We start from the raw sequence: 13431 nt of genomic DNA on the forward strand, positions 1-13431 counted from the left end.
CGCTGAACAGGGCCCCGCCGTGAAGACAGGTACCGCTGAAGAGGGCCCCGCCGTGCAGAAGAGCACCGCTGAACAGGGCCCCGCCGTGAAGACAGGTACGGCTGAACAGGGCCCCGCCGTGCAGAAGAGCACCGCTGAAGAGGGCCCCGCCGTGAAGACAGGTACCGCTGAACAGGGCCCCGCCGTGCAGAAGAGCACCGCTGAACAGGGCCCCGCCGTGAAGACAGGTACCGCTGAACAGGGCCCCGCCGTGAAGACAGGTACCGCTGAAGAGGGCCCCGCCGTGAAGACAGGTACCGCTGAACAGGGCCCGCCGTGCAGAAGAGCACCGCTGAACAGGGCCCCGCCGTGAAGACAGGTACCGCTGAACAGGGCCCCGCCGTGAAGACAGGTACCGCTGAAGAGGGCCCCGCCGTGAAGACAGGTACCGCTGAACAGGGCCCGCCGTGCAGAAGAGCACCGCTGAACAGGGCCCCGCCGTGAAGACAGGTACCGCTGAACAGGGCCCCGCCGTGAAGACAGGTACCGCTGAAGAGGGCCCCGCCGTGAAGACAGGTACCGCTGAACAGGGCCCGCCGTGCAGAAGAGCACCGCTGAACAGGGCCCCGCCGTGAAGACAGGTACCGCTGAACAGGGCCCCGCCGTGAAGACAGGTACCGCTGAACAGGGCCCGCCGTGTCAAGCACTGCTCCGCTGGGCCCTTCATCTCAAGCACCGCTCCGCTGGGCCCTTCCTGCAAGCACCGCTCCGCTGGGCCCTTCATCTCAAGCACCGCTCCGCTGGGCCCTTCATCTCAAGCACCGCTCCGCTGGGCCCTTCCTGCAAGCACCGCTCCGCTGGGCCCTTCATCTCAAGCACCACTCCGCTGGGCCCTTCCTGTCAAGCACCGCTCCGCTGGGCCCTTCATCTCAAGCACCGCTCCGCTGGGCCCTTCATCTCAAGCACCGCTCCGCTGGGAACCGCCGTCTCAGGCACTGTTTATGGTTCACTGTGCCCACCATGCCTCCTCCTTGACCAGTGGAGACTGTCATCCACCGGATGGACTGTGGCTTTGCACTCCCCAGGATGGTACAGTGGGCAGCCCACCCACTGTAGAGACATTGAGAGACTGTGGCTTTGCACTCCCCAGGATGGTACAGTGGGCAGCCCACCCACTGTAGAGACATTGAGAGACTGTGGCTTTGCACTCCCCAGGATGGTACAGTGGGCAGCCCACCCACTGTAGAGACATTGAGAGACTGTGGCTTTGCACTCCCCAGGATGGTGCAGTGGGCATGGTGGCTCCTCGTGGATCTGGCGTCGTGGACTCATGTGGCTGTGGTGCCCCCCACTTCCCTTCCCCCTGAGGTGCCTGTAGTTTTAACATCAGATGCCCCTGCAGTGTTCTCTCCATAGGACTCAGGTCTCGTGTGTGGGCTTTGCCCTTGTTTCGCTAAACATTGGCCCACGGACATGTTAGATTCGTAGGATGTGCAGGACTTGTTACTTCAGTTATACACTGATGTGTATATATATATTTTTTTTGTAAATATTTATCACGGTTGGTCAATAATTTCCAGGAGATTTTTTTGTACATAAATATTTATTCTAAATTTGGTTGTGTCATTGTATTTTTTACGGGTGTTTGGGTGGTGTCACTGTGACTTGTTGCTCTGCATTGGTGTGTACATATTGGGGGGGGGTGTGGGTCGCATATGTGTGTGCCCGTAACCTTTCGTCCTCCCCCCTCCCGTGTGTCGTAGGTGCAGTACTCACCGTTGACGTCTGCGCCGGAGTTCGTACTCATGGTAGATGAGCAGGTAGACGAGAGCAGGTATGATGTTCAATTCGGGTTCCATTCTGTCCTCCTTCCGCGTGGAGTGTCTCGAGGTGAGCGTTTTCCATTGAAAATGTCTGTTTCCGCCGTGTTTTTACCGGCGAGGCTCCCGTCCCGGAAAAGGTGGCGGATTGGTGGGTCGTGATAGGGTGGGCGGTACATTGTCTGCCGCCTGGCTGTTGGCGGTGACCGCCGCGCTGTTTGTTTGTTCCGCCGTGGCGGTCGGAGTGTTAAAGCGGCGGCCTGTGTTGGCGGTTCCCGCCAGGGTCAGAATTGCATTTTTTGGACCGCCGGCCTGTTGGCGGATTGGCCGCCGCTTTATCACCGACCGCCAGGGTTAGAATCACCCCCTCAGTGTTATCAAATAAAGGTATTTATTTGGGTGGCACAGTACCAAAAATATCTTAGAGACAATATTCCTTCTGGAGGTAAGTATTATACACAATATATACACTAGACACCAAAATTAGATAAGTAAATAGTCATAGAACAATGCAAACAATGGGAAATGCTGTAGAATTCAACGGGAGAAAATAGGTCTAGGGGCAACACAAACCATATACTAATAAAGTGGAATGCGAATCACGAATTCCCCCCTAGACATTTGTAGTGTGTGCAGAATCACTGGGAGAGTAAGAATACAGTAAAGGTAAGTAAATTACCCCACCCCAGAGCCCAGGAAAGCAGGAGTAAAGTACTGCAAGTTTCCTTAAGACACACTACACCTCATGATTGGGATTTTGCAGCAACCAACCAAGTCTGCAAAGAACAACTGCTGGATTCCTGAACCTGAAGACCTGCAAAGGAAGGGGACCAATTCCAGAAGTCGAAAGACGTTCCAGGAAGGACAGGAGCCCCTGCCAACCCAGAAGAGGGTGCAAAAGAAGAGTCCACGGTTAGTCGAAGACTGCAGAAATGCACTCTAGGAAGATGCCAGTGGCTTCTTGCATGATGCAAAGGATGTCCCATGACGTGAAGATTGTTGCAGACATGATTTCATGTTGGAAGTCTCCAACAACTCTTGGCTACGACAAAAGTGCGTTTTGCATCAAAATGGCGCTGGATGGTCCCAGGAAGGACCTGGGGACATCAACTCTGTGTGAGGAGGAAGAGGGGGCTCTCAGCACTTTAGAGAGCCCTCAGGATGCCAGCCAGCACCCCAGAGGTCCCAGGACACGGGGACAAAGGAGGTGCAAAACACGGTTGATGCAGCACAACAAAGAAAGGTCCCATGCCACCGGAGAACAACTCAGCTAGTTGAGCATTGCAGGATGGAGTGCTGGGGTCCTGGGCAAGGCTGTGCATGAAGGAATTTTGTAAATAGTGCACAGAGGCCTCAGAAAGTGAAGAAGATGCAGTACACAGGGGTACCATCGCTCTCTGGGAAGGCAAGGTCTTACCTCCCCCAAATTGCATCAGCAGGACCTCAGGACAGTCTATGTCAATGATGTCCACCCTCTGTGTTCTAAGGAGCACGCTCGTCGCTGTGAGAGGAGTTCAAGGGTACCAGTCATCATCTTGAAAGGTGCCTGCTGGAGCAGGGGAGTGTTTCCGTCACCCCACGGGAGATTTCTTCGGTCCTTCTGGTGCAGGATGAAGACAGGGAGTCCTCAGGGCATGCACACCGTGGAAACTGTTGCATTTGCCATCTTGGAGCAGAGGTTGCTGAAGAAAAGTATCTCTTGTGGATACTTTTTTGCAGTTACAGCATTTCTTGGAGCACGCTGCGGTTGATCCGAGGTCAGAGGAGGCTGAAGTTGTTGCAGAGGATTCCTGAAGAAAACTTGCAAGCAGAATCTGAAGAGAACCCCCAGGAGAGACCCTAAATAGCCTTGAGAGGGGGATTAGCTACCTTATCAGGTATGGACCGACCAGGAGGGGCCTCTGACATCACCTGCTGGCACTGGCCACTGATAGGCCTCCAGAGTGCCCCCACACATTGCAAAGCAAGATGGCTGAAGTCTTGGACACACTGGAGGAGCTCTGGGCACCACCCCTAGGGTGGTGATGTACAGGGGAGTGGTCACTCCCCTTTCATTTGTCCAGATTCGCACCAGAGCAGGTGACAAGGGGTCTCTTAATCGGTGTAGACTGGCTTATGCCAGGAGGGCACCATCTGTGTCCTTCAAAGCATTTCCAGAGGCTGTCGGAGGCTACCCCTCCCCAGCCTGTAACATCTATTTCCAAAGGGAGAGGGTTTAACACCCTGCTCTCAAGGGAAATGCTTTGTTCTGCCTTCCTGGGACTGGGCAGCCCAGACCCTAGGAGGGCAGAACCCTGTCTGTGAGGTGGCAGCAGCTGTAGCTGCAGTGCAAGCCTCAGAGAGGTGGTTTGGCTGTACTGGGGGTCCATGGTGGAGCCCCCACGATGAATGGAATTGGCCCCCCAATACCAGATTTGGAATGGGGGGACAATACCATGATCTTAGACATGTTACATGGACATATTCGGAGTTAACATTGTGAAGCTACATATAGGTATTAACCTATATGTAGTGCACACGTGTAATAATGTCCCCACACTCACAAAGTCCCGGAAAATGGCCCTGGACAATGTGGGGGCACCTTTGCTAGTGCAAGGGTGCCCTCACACTTAGTAACATTGCACCTAACCTTCAGCAAGTGAAGGTTAGGGATATAGGTGACTTATAAGTTACTTAATGCAGTGAATTTGGCTGTGAAATAACGTGTGCGTTATTTCACTCAGGTTGCAATGGCAGGCCTGTGCAAGGGTTTGTCTGAGCTCCCTATGGGAGGCAAAAGAAATGCTACAGCCCATATGGATCTCCTGGAACCCCAATTTCCTTGGTACCTAGGTACCATATACTGGGGACTTATACGGGGGGTCCAGTGTGCCAATTGAAATTGGTAAATGAAGTCACTAGCTTACAGTGACAAATTTAAAAGCAGAGAGACCATAAGCACTGAGGCTCTGGTTAGCCGAGCCTCAGTGACACATTTAAGCACTATACAGACACACATTAGGCCATAAACTATGGGCACTGGGGACCTGACCAGCAGGATCCCAGTGAGACAGGCAAAAATGGGGGTAACATGCCAAGGAAGATGGTACTTTCCTACACACCCATACGTCCCTCACGCACCCCAATTCACACACCCAACCACAGTACCTAACACCCACACACTTACACACACCACACAACACCCATGTCCACACAAAGGCACCCCCGTTTCACAGATGAGGAGTTGCGGTCATGGTGGAGGAAATAGTCAGGGTAGAGCCACAGCTGTTTGGAGCACAGGTACAGCAAATATCCATTGCCAGGAAGATGGAGCTATGGCGGAGAATCATGGACAGGGTGAAAGCCGTGGGACAGCATCCAAGAATAAGGGACGACATCAGGAAGAGGTGGAACGACTGACGGGGGAAGGTACGTTCCGTGGCAGCAAGGCACCGGCTCGCCATCCAGCAGACTGGGGGTGGAACCCCTCCCCCTCCCCCACAGCTCGCAGCATGGGAGGAGCAAGTTTTGGCAATCCTGCATCCTGAGGGACTCACTGGAATTGCCGGAGGACTGGAAACTGGTGAGTCAACATTTACTACGCATCACACCCCATACCTGCATGCCATCTCATCCCCTCACCCTCACTCCCATCCCTTCACTCCAATCCAATCCCACACACTGCCCCTACACATGACTAACCCCAATGCCAAGCCCTGCCTGCTATACCAATGCATGGACAGCCCTCCAAGCCCTGCATGGACACCCATCACAAAAGCATGCACAGCATAGGGGAACTAACAATCCCACAATACTTAACAATACACAAACAAAGGTGTCAGGGCAACAGCAACGATAGAGGGGAAGCTAGGGATGTACAATATGTCACAGACATGAAGCATAATGCATCACTTACATCCCCACAGGTGCCCCAGCCAATGTCAGTGGAGAGGAGGTGCCACAACAAACCAGTCCCCCAACAGAAGATGCCCCCAGTAATGACAGTAACTCTGGACATCTGGATCTGGATCTGGATGAACTACCTGGCCCATCAGGGACCAATGGTCAGTCAGTCACCCCAGCACACTCCCAGACAACCACAGAGCCTCCCCTATCAGTATCCAACACCACAGCACCCACCCAGCGTCCCCACACCTTTGTCCCCAGGACACGTCAATCAGCAGTGTGCCCAACTGTACAGGGACCCCAGTCCACAACTCACCCCCAAGACAATCAGGGACCTGGGCCCAGTGGGTGTGGGCACACCCTTCAGGGGACACTGGCACAGGGCAACAGGGACATTGGGAGGACCACTGTGCGCTAGGGGGAGGACATGCCCAGGGAACCAACTCTCCAGGAGGCACTGACCAAGATCCTGGGGGCCTACCAAAAATACCAGGACACAATAGGCCAGATCCTTACCAACATGCAGGAAAATAAGAGGCTGCAGGAGGAACACCATCAGGAGATCAGGGAGGACTTGCAGGCTCTCAACACCACCATGATCTCCATAGCAGGGGTGCTGGAAGACATGGCCAACATCATGAGGGAATCAACAGCAAACCAGCAGGCCCCTACCACTAGCCAGTCTATTAACCAGCCCTCCACTTCTGCTGCAGCTAATAGACAGGAGGCCCGCCACAGGACTGACAGGACCCACAGGCAACCAGCACCCCTCTGCTGCAGAAGGTGAACCACCCCGCAAACGTTCCCTGCGACCCAGACAGAAGCCAGAGACACCTGCCAAGACCAAGACCACTGCCAGGAAATGAGACTCTCATGATTGTCCCCCTTGTGTCCCACCCTGTCACCTTGTCCACTTTAAACTGCCTTTGCTCCCCTTCCTATGGCCCCTTGGACACTGGACCTGTGCTAAAGACAGACTGGAACAATACCCTGGACTTTCCTCTACCATTACCCCATTCCATTGCACTTTTCAGTAAATTTTTTCCACTAAAATAAACACCATTGAACACAACTTGAGTGACACTGTTTTATGTGTTGAAAATGTGCATTTATGGGAAGAGTCACATCTAGTGCAAATGATCTGAATAGTGTGATAGCATGCAAATAATGACCTGAAGCTATCTGTAGTAAACACATCAGGACACTGTTGTCATATCACCAACATCTGTAAAATGACAAGCCATAGGTGACAGTAAGTTGAGAAGCAAAGGAAGTGAATGCCTTCATGCTACAGCCACACAGATAAATCAATAGTCAGAGTAATGGTCAGTTCCTCTGTCTCACCCGTGTGTCACTGGAAGTATTGACGTATAACTGATGTTCTGTTGTCCACATCCTCATTCTCTGCCTTTTCATCCTCATCCTCAGTGTCTTCAGGGTCCACTGCTGCCACAGGGTCATCTCCAGTCTCCTCCTCCTGCAGAAAAGGCACATGTCGTCTGAGAGCAAGGTTGTGCAACATGCTGCATGCCACTACTATCTGGCAGACCTTCTCGGGTAAGTAGCACAGGGATCCACCTGTCAGATGCAGGCATCTGAACCTGCCCTTCAGGAGGCCGAAGGTCCATAATTATTATTCTCCTGGTTCGCCCATGTGCATCCTTTTAATGTTTTTCAGCCCCTGTCCTGGCATTCTTCACAGGGGGAGGAGCCACGATAGGTTTGGGTAGCCAGAGTCACCTGCAGGTATTGAGGGACAAGAATTAGCCTTACGCAATGCTATGGTGATAACATTTGAAGGCATACACTGACATACAGTGGGTGGGGACTCTGGCTCACCTATTAGCCACACCCTGTGCCTCTATAGTAGGGCCATCACATTTGGGATGCTGCTATTCCTCAGAATGAAGGCATCATGCACCGACCCAGGATACTTGACAGTGACGTGGGAGATGTACTGGTCTGCCAGGCACACCATTTGCACATTGAGTGAGTGGAAACTCTTCCGATTCCTGAACACCTGTTCATTCTGGCGGGGGGGACAAAAGCAATATGTGTACCGTCAATTTCCCCAATAATATTGGGTATATGTCCCATTGCATAGAATCCCGCTTTCACAGTGGTCAAATCTTTCACCTGGGGAAAACCAGTGTAGCTGCACATGTGTTTCACCAAGGTAGACAATACCCTTGCTAGCACGATTGAGAACATTGGGTGTGACATTCCTGCTGCCAAGCCCACTGTCACTTGGAAAGAACCAGTTGCCAGGAGATGGAGCACTGATAGAACCTGCACAAGAGGGGGGATCCCAGTGGGATGACGGATAGCTGATATTAAGTCAGGCTCCAATTAGGCACGCCGCTCTGTGATTGTGGCCCTGTCCATTCTATAGCTGAGTATTATGTGCCTGTCCTCTAGTGTAGCCAAGTCCACAAGGGGGCTGTACATGGGTGTTTGTCTCCTCCTCCTATTCATCCGCAGTGGTAGGTATCTAAGGGACACAAGAGTGAGTAGGCTGTCAGAATTTGAACAATGGAACCACCACCTCAGTGTGCATACAGCATTAATGTGATGGGACAGTGGGAATGGCAATGTATGTGCAATTTTCGGCAATGACACAGTTATGGAAGATCTGAACGTAGTCCACCATGCCTGGCCTGTATCTAGGGACAGGTTGAAGTGAGGTAACTCCGCCGACGTTGGTCACGTGGCAGAAGGCAGTCTTGCACCAATGTGCAATTCACCATTGGCTAATATGGGGCTCTATGGGGTACAGTGGCCAATGGGAATCAGCGGCAGCAGTGACGTGTACCCCGCCGCGGACGTGACTGCCATTTTCTGTCTATAAACTCACTTGATTCCTGACTTTCCACAGGACAACACCTACACTGAGTGTGCTGCTGTGACCTGTGTCTGGAACCTACCATGGCCCGTGTGACAGGGGAAAGGGCCCCTGCCTTCACTTCAATGGAGTTGGAGTGCTTGGTGGGTGGGGTCCTGCCCCAGTATGGACAGCTGTATGGGCCTCCAGACCAACAGGGGAGTACACCTTGGGCACGATGCATGTGGAAGGGTTGCATGGGGATGTGTGTGCAGGCATTGTGTCATTTGTGGGGGGGATGTCTGATGGTAGTTTACATGGTGCGCGCCGGGCGATGTGTGTGCCAATGGATTTGGAAACAAGATTTGTGGGCCTTATGTGTGACAGGCTGGAATGTATGTGTAATGCTGTCTTCCTGCCTGTAATACCTCTGCAGGTCAGTGCCCATCAAAAGATTGTATTGTGCCATCGCCAAGAACGTGCAGACCCTGGGGGTCTACAGCAGGCAGAGCACCCACTGCAGGAAACGGTGCGAGGACCTGAGACGCTAGGCATGGAAGACTGCGGAGGCCCAGCAGAGGATGGCCTCCCAACGAGGAAGGGGTGCCCCTAGGACCCTGACTCCCCCTGATGGCCCGCTTACTGGTTGTGGCCTATCCAGAGCTGGATGGGCACTTGAGGGCATCACAGCAACCACAAGGGGGTGAGTACAGTGGGCATTACTACAATATTTGGTAGGTGGCATGAGATCTGGGTGGTGGGTGTGAGTTACTGGGTGCCCCTTAATGCCAGGACACACATTGCAGCATTATCCAGCTCAAGGATAATGAGTGTATGGCAAATGCAGCTAACCTAGCTCGTTTGCATTCCATGTCAGTCAGGGCTTAGTGGGTCCCAGGAGAGGTGCAGTTGGCGGTGTTTGGCTCTCATCTTGCTGTATTATCAAAAGACTACAATGCCCACTCGGGAACATACATCCTATTAATAATAAGCAGCATAATAAAATCAAATTAGAAAACACATCATTTATTGATATACAAAAGATTAAGGGGGTCATTACAACATTGGCGGTAAAAGCTGCTTACTGCCGCGCAGAAGACCGCCAACACACCGCCGTGGCCGCAGAATTCCGCCACAGTCATTATGACCCACAACTCGGAATCCGCCAAAATCCAGACACCCACACAAGTCCACCACACCAAAGGTCAGTGATAAACTGGCGATAACAAAACCTCCACCGTCACGCCAACAGGAATATGCCCACACTATCACGACCCACGAATCCATGCAGCGGTCTTTCAACCGCGGTATTCCATTGGCGGTACACACCGCCGCGCTCAAGATACACACATTTACAAAACACTACCACATTGGACAATTCCAAATACACACACCTGATACACATACACACACCACTCACACACACCCAATACAATATAAAACACAAACCCACATCACCCACAAACCCTTACGTCAACAATTGTGACTGAAGGCCAGAGAGAGACACCACCATCTACAAACTAGCATCCACAGGCACTCAATACCATCACTCACACAACATCCAAGCACCTCACACAACACACCTCTAAATATCACCCCACACATCACAACACTCACCACCCCACACATCACCCACACCACCCCATGGCCCCGCAAAGACACCCTAGGTTTTCTGAGGAGGAGCTCAGGGTCATGGTGGAGGAAATCATCCGGGTAGAACCACAGCTATTCGGATCACAGGTGCAGCACACCACCATAGCTAGGAAGATGGAGCTATGGCAAAGAATCGTGGACAGGGTCAAAGCAGTGGGACAGCACCCAAGAACACGGGATGACATCAGGAAGAGGTGGAACGACCTACGGGGAAGGTGCGTTCCGTGGTCTCAAGACACCACCTTGCGGTTCAGAGGACTGACGGCGGAACCCCACCTCCTCCCCCAGAACTCACTACATGGGAGGAGCAGGTCTTGGCTATACTGCATCCTGAGGGCCTCGCAGGAGTAGCAGGAGGAATGGACTCTGGTAAGTCAAACCTTTAACTACTTCAACCCACACCCACCTGCATGCTATCACATACCCCCACCCTCGCCCTCACCCCCTTCACTCCAACTCCTCACGTATGTCCCAATATCACAAACCACACATCCCAATCCCAAGCCCTGCATGTAACACCAAAGCATGGACACCCATCACCAAAGCATGGCCACTGCACATACCCATACACCCCCCTAAACCATTATCACACAAGGTACTACACAGGAATGCAAGCACTGGGGTACTCTGTAACCCACTTATTGCACACCATGGCACACACAGATGCAATAATCATCCCTTTACACCCCTGCAGGACCCCTACCCAACGTCACCAGACAGGAGGGTCCAGATATGTCCACTCCACCCACAGAAGAGGCCCACAGTGATCACAGCAGCTCTGTCCAACTGGATCAAGATGACCAGCCCAGCCCATCTGCAACCTCTGGACAGTCGGTTCCCCTCACACTGGCACAGGCCACTACAGAGCTTCCCCCCTCTGGAAACACCAGCACAGCACCCACCCAGCTGGCCCATACCTCTGTCCCCAGGACACGTCAATCAGCAGTGTGTCCACCACTACAGGGAACCCAGGCTAACCCACCACCCCAACAACACCAGGGACCTGGGAGCAGTGGTAGTGGGCACACGGTTCTGGGGACAGAGGCACAGGAACACAGGGGAACTGGGAGGGCTGCTGTGCGACAGGGGGAGGACAGGCCCAGGGAACCCACTCTCCACGAGGCCCTTTCCAACATCATGGGAGCCTACCACCATTCCCAGAAGACGATGGCAACGGTACTGGCCAAGTTTCAGGAGACCCAGCGGCTGCAGGAGGAACAGAATTTGGGCTTCAGGGAGTGTAAAGAAATGGCTCCCTGTTGCAGTTCCCCCCCCACTTTTTGCCTGATGCTGATGCTGACTTGACTGAGAAGTGTGCTGGGACCCTGCTAACCAGGCCCCAGCACCAGTGTTCTTTCACCTAAAATGTACCATTGTCTCCACAATTGGCACAACCCTGGCACCCAGGTGAGTCCCTTGTAACTGGTATCCCTGGTACCAAGGGCCCTGATGCCAGGGAAAGTCTCTAAGGGCTGCAGCATGTCCTATGCCACCCCAGGGACCCCTCACTCAGCACAGACACACTGCTTGCCAGCTTGTGTGTGCTGATGAGGACAAAACGAGTAAGTCGACATTGAATTGGCAGCCTAACAGAAATAGATTCAAGCTCTGGCCTCCTCTCTGATGGCAGCCATTGTCCCTGTTCCTACCGTCCCCCCTCCAACTACCACTTCCCAGTCCCAGTCTCCTCAACCCCAACCCATCCCATGCACACATACAGACGAGCATGCACACAAGACATCACACAAGAGTGGCATAGTCAAACACAGGCACCACACTTCAGTCCACAAACACTCACACAAACAACAGACAGCTGCACACACATCCACATCCACTGCCTGAACTGTCTCCCCCTCCTCCTCTCCCACCTCCCTCACAGTCACGTCCACACTCACACCTGCATGCACTGCTTCAACAGCCACCACCAGCATCACCACACCAAGCAGCACACACACCTCACTAGCAGACACCTCCACAACATCCATCCACGCGTCCCCTGTGTCCTCTCCCACCCTGTCTGTCCCCTCCTCTTAAAGGACACAAACGCAGGCACTCAGACAACCAACAGCCATCCACCTCACATCAGTACACTGCCCATGCACCTGCACCCAGGTCCAGCAGACGTACTCCTCCAACAACCACTCCCTTGAACCTCCACTCCCATCCCTCCTCCCTCATCCCATCCCACCATCCCTAAGAAGCTTTTCCTTGCCCAACTTGACCTCTTCCCTCCCCCTACCCCAGTCCTGCCCGTAAGAGCAGGGTCCCAACGACCCAGCCCAGCACCTCAGCCAAACAGTCCACGGGGACAGTGGAGGCACTTCCTAGTCGCGGAGGCAAGACATTGAAGGATCCCACTCCATCAGCCAGGAAAGGGAAGGATCCCACTCCACCAGCCAGGAAAGGGAAGGATCCTACTCCACCAGCCAGGAAAGGGAAGGATCCCACTCCACCAGGCAGGAGGGGTAACGTTCCCACTCAACCACCAATGACAGAAAAGGTTCCCACTCAACTACCAATGACAGCAGCAGGTACCACTCAACCACCAATGACAGAAAAGGTTCCCACTCAATCACCAATGAAAGGCAAGAAGCCCTCATCTCCAGCTGAGACACAGCAGCCCTCACCTCACCTCCTGCAGAGGCTTCCCAGGAGACACCTCCCCCAGCAGAGACAATGCAGCCCTCACCTCCAGCAGAGGCTGCCCAGGAGACACCTCCCCCAGCAGAGACAATGCAGCCCCCACCTCCAGCATAGGGCATGTAGGCCACCCTCCAGGGACTGTTGTACTAGAAGCCCCCTCCAGAAGCAGTGGGCATGCTCCCCACCCCAGAGACTGTGACCTTGCACTCTCCAGCGTAAGGAAATGGGCATGGTGCCCCCTCCAGAAGCAGTGGCAAGTTCCCCACATCAGAAGCTGTGACATTGCAATCCCCAGCATTAGGAAATGGGTGTGGAGCCCCCCTCCAGAAGCAGTGGGCAAGTTCCCCACATCAGAGACTGTGACCTTGCACTCCCCAGCATTGGGAAATGGGCATGGAGTCCCCTCTAGAAGGAGTGGGCAAGTTCCCAACTTCAGCTGAGCTGCCCCCCACCCTCTTTCCCCCTGAGGTGCCTGTCCATTTCCGAGATGTTGCCCCTGCACAGTTTTGTGCGAAGTTAGTCAGGATCAAGTTGGGGCTTGGACTGTGCCCTGTGGCCCTGTGGGCCTTATATACTTAGGACTCGGCATTGGCCCTTTCTGGACAATTGTTCCTGTATCTTTGTTCTAAA

The sequence above is a fragment of the Pleurodeles waltl genome, chromosome 9, assembly GCF_031143425.1.
Source record: "Pleurodeles waltl isolate 20211129_DDA chromosome 9, aPleWal1.hap1.20221129, whole genome shotgun sequence".
Taxonomy (NCBI): Eukaryota; Metazoa; Chordata; class Amphibia; order Caudata; family Salamandridae; genus Pleurodeles; species Pleurodeles waltl.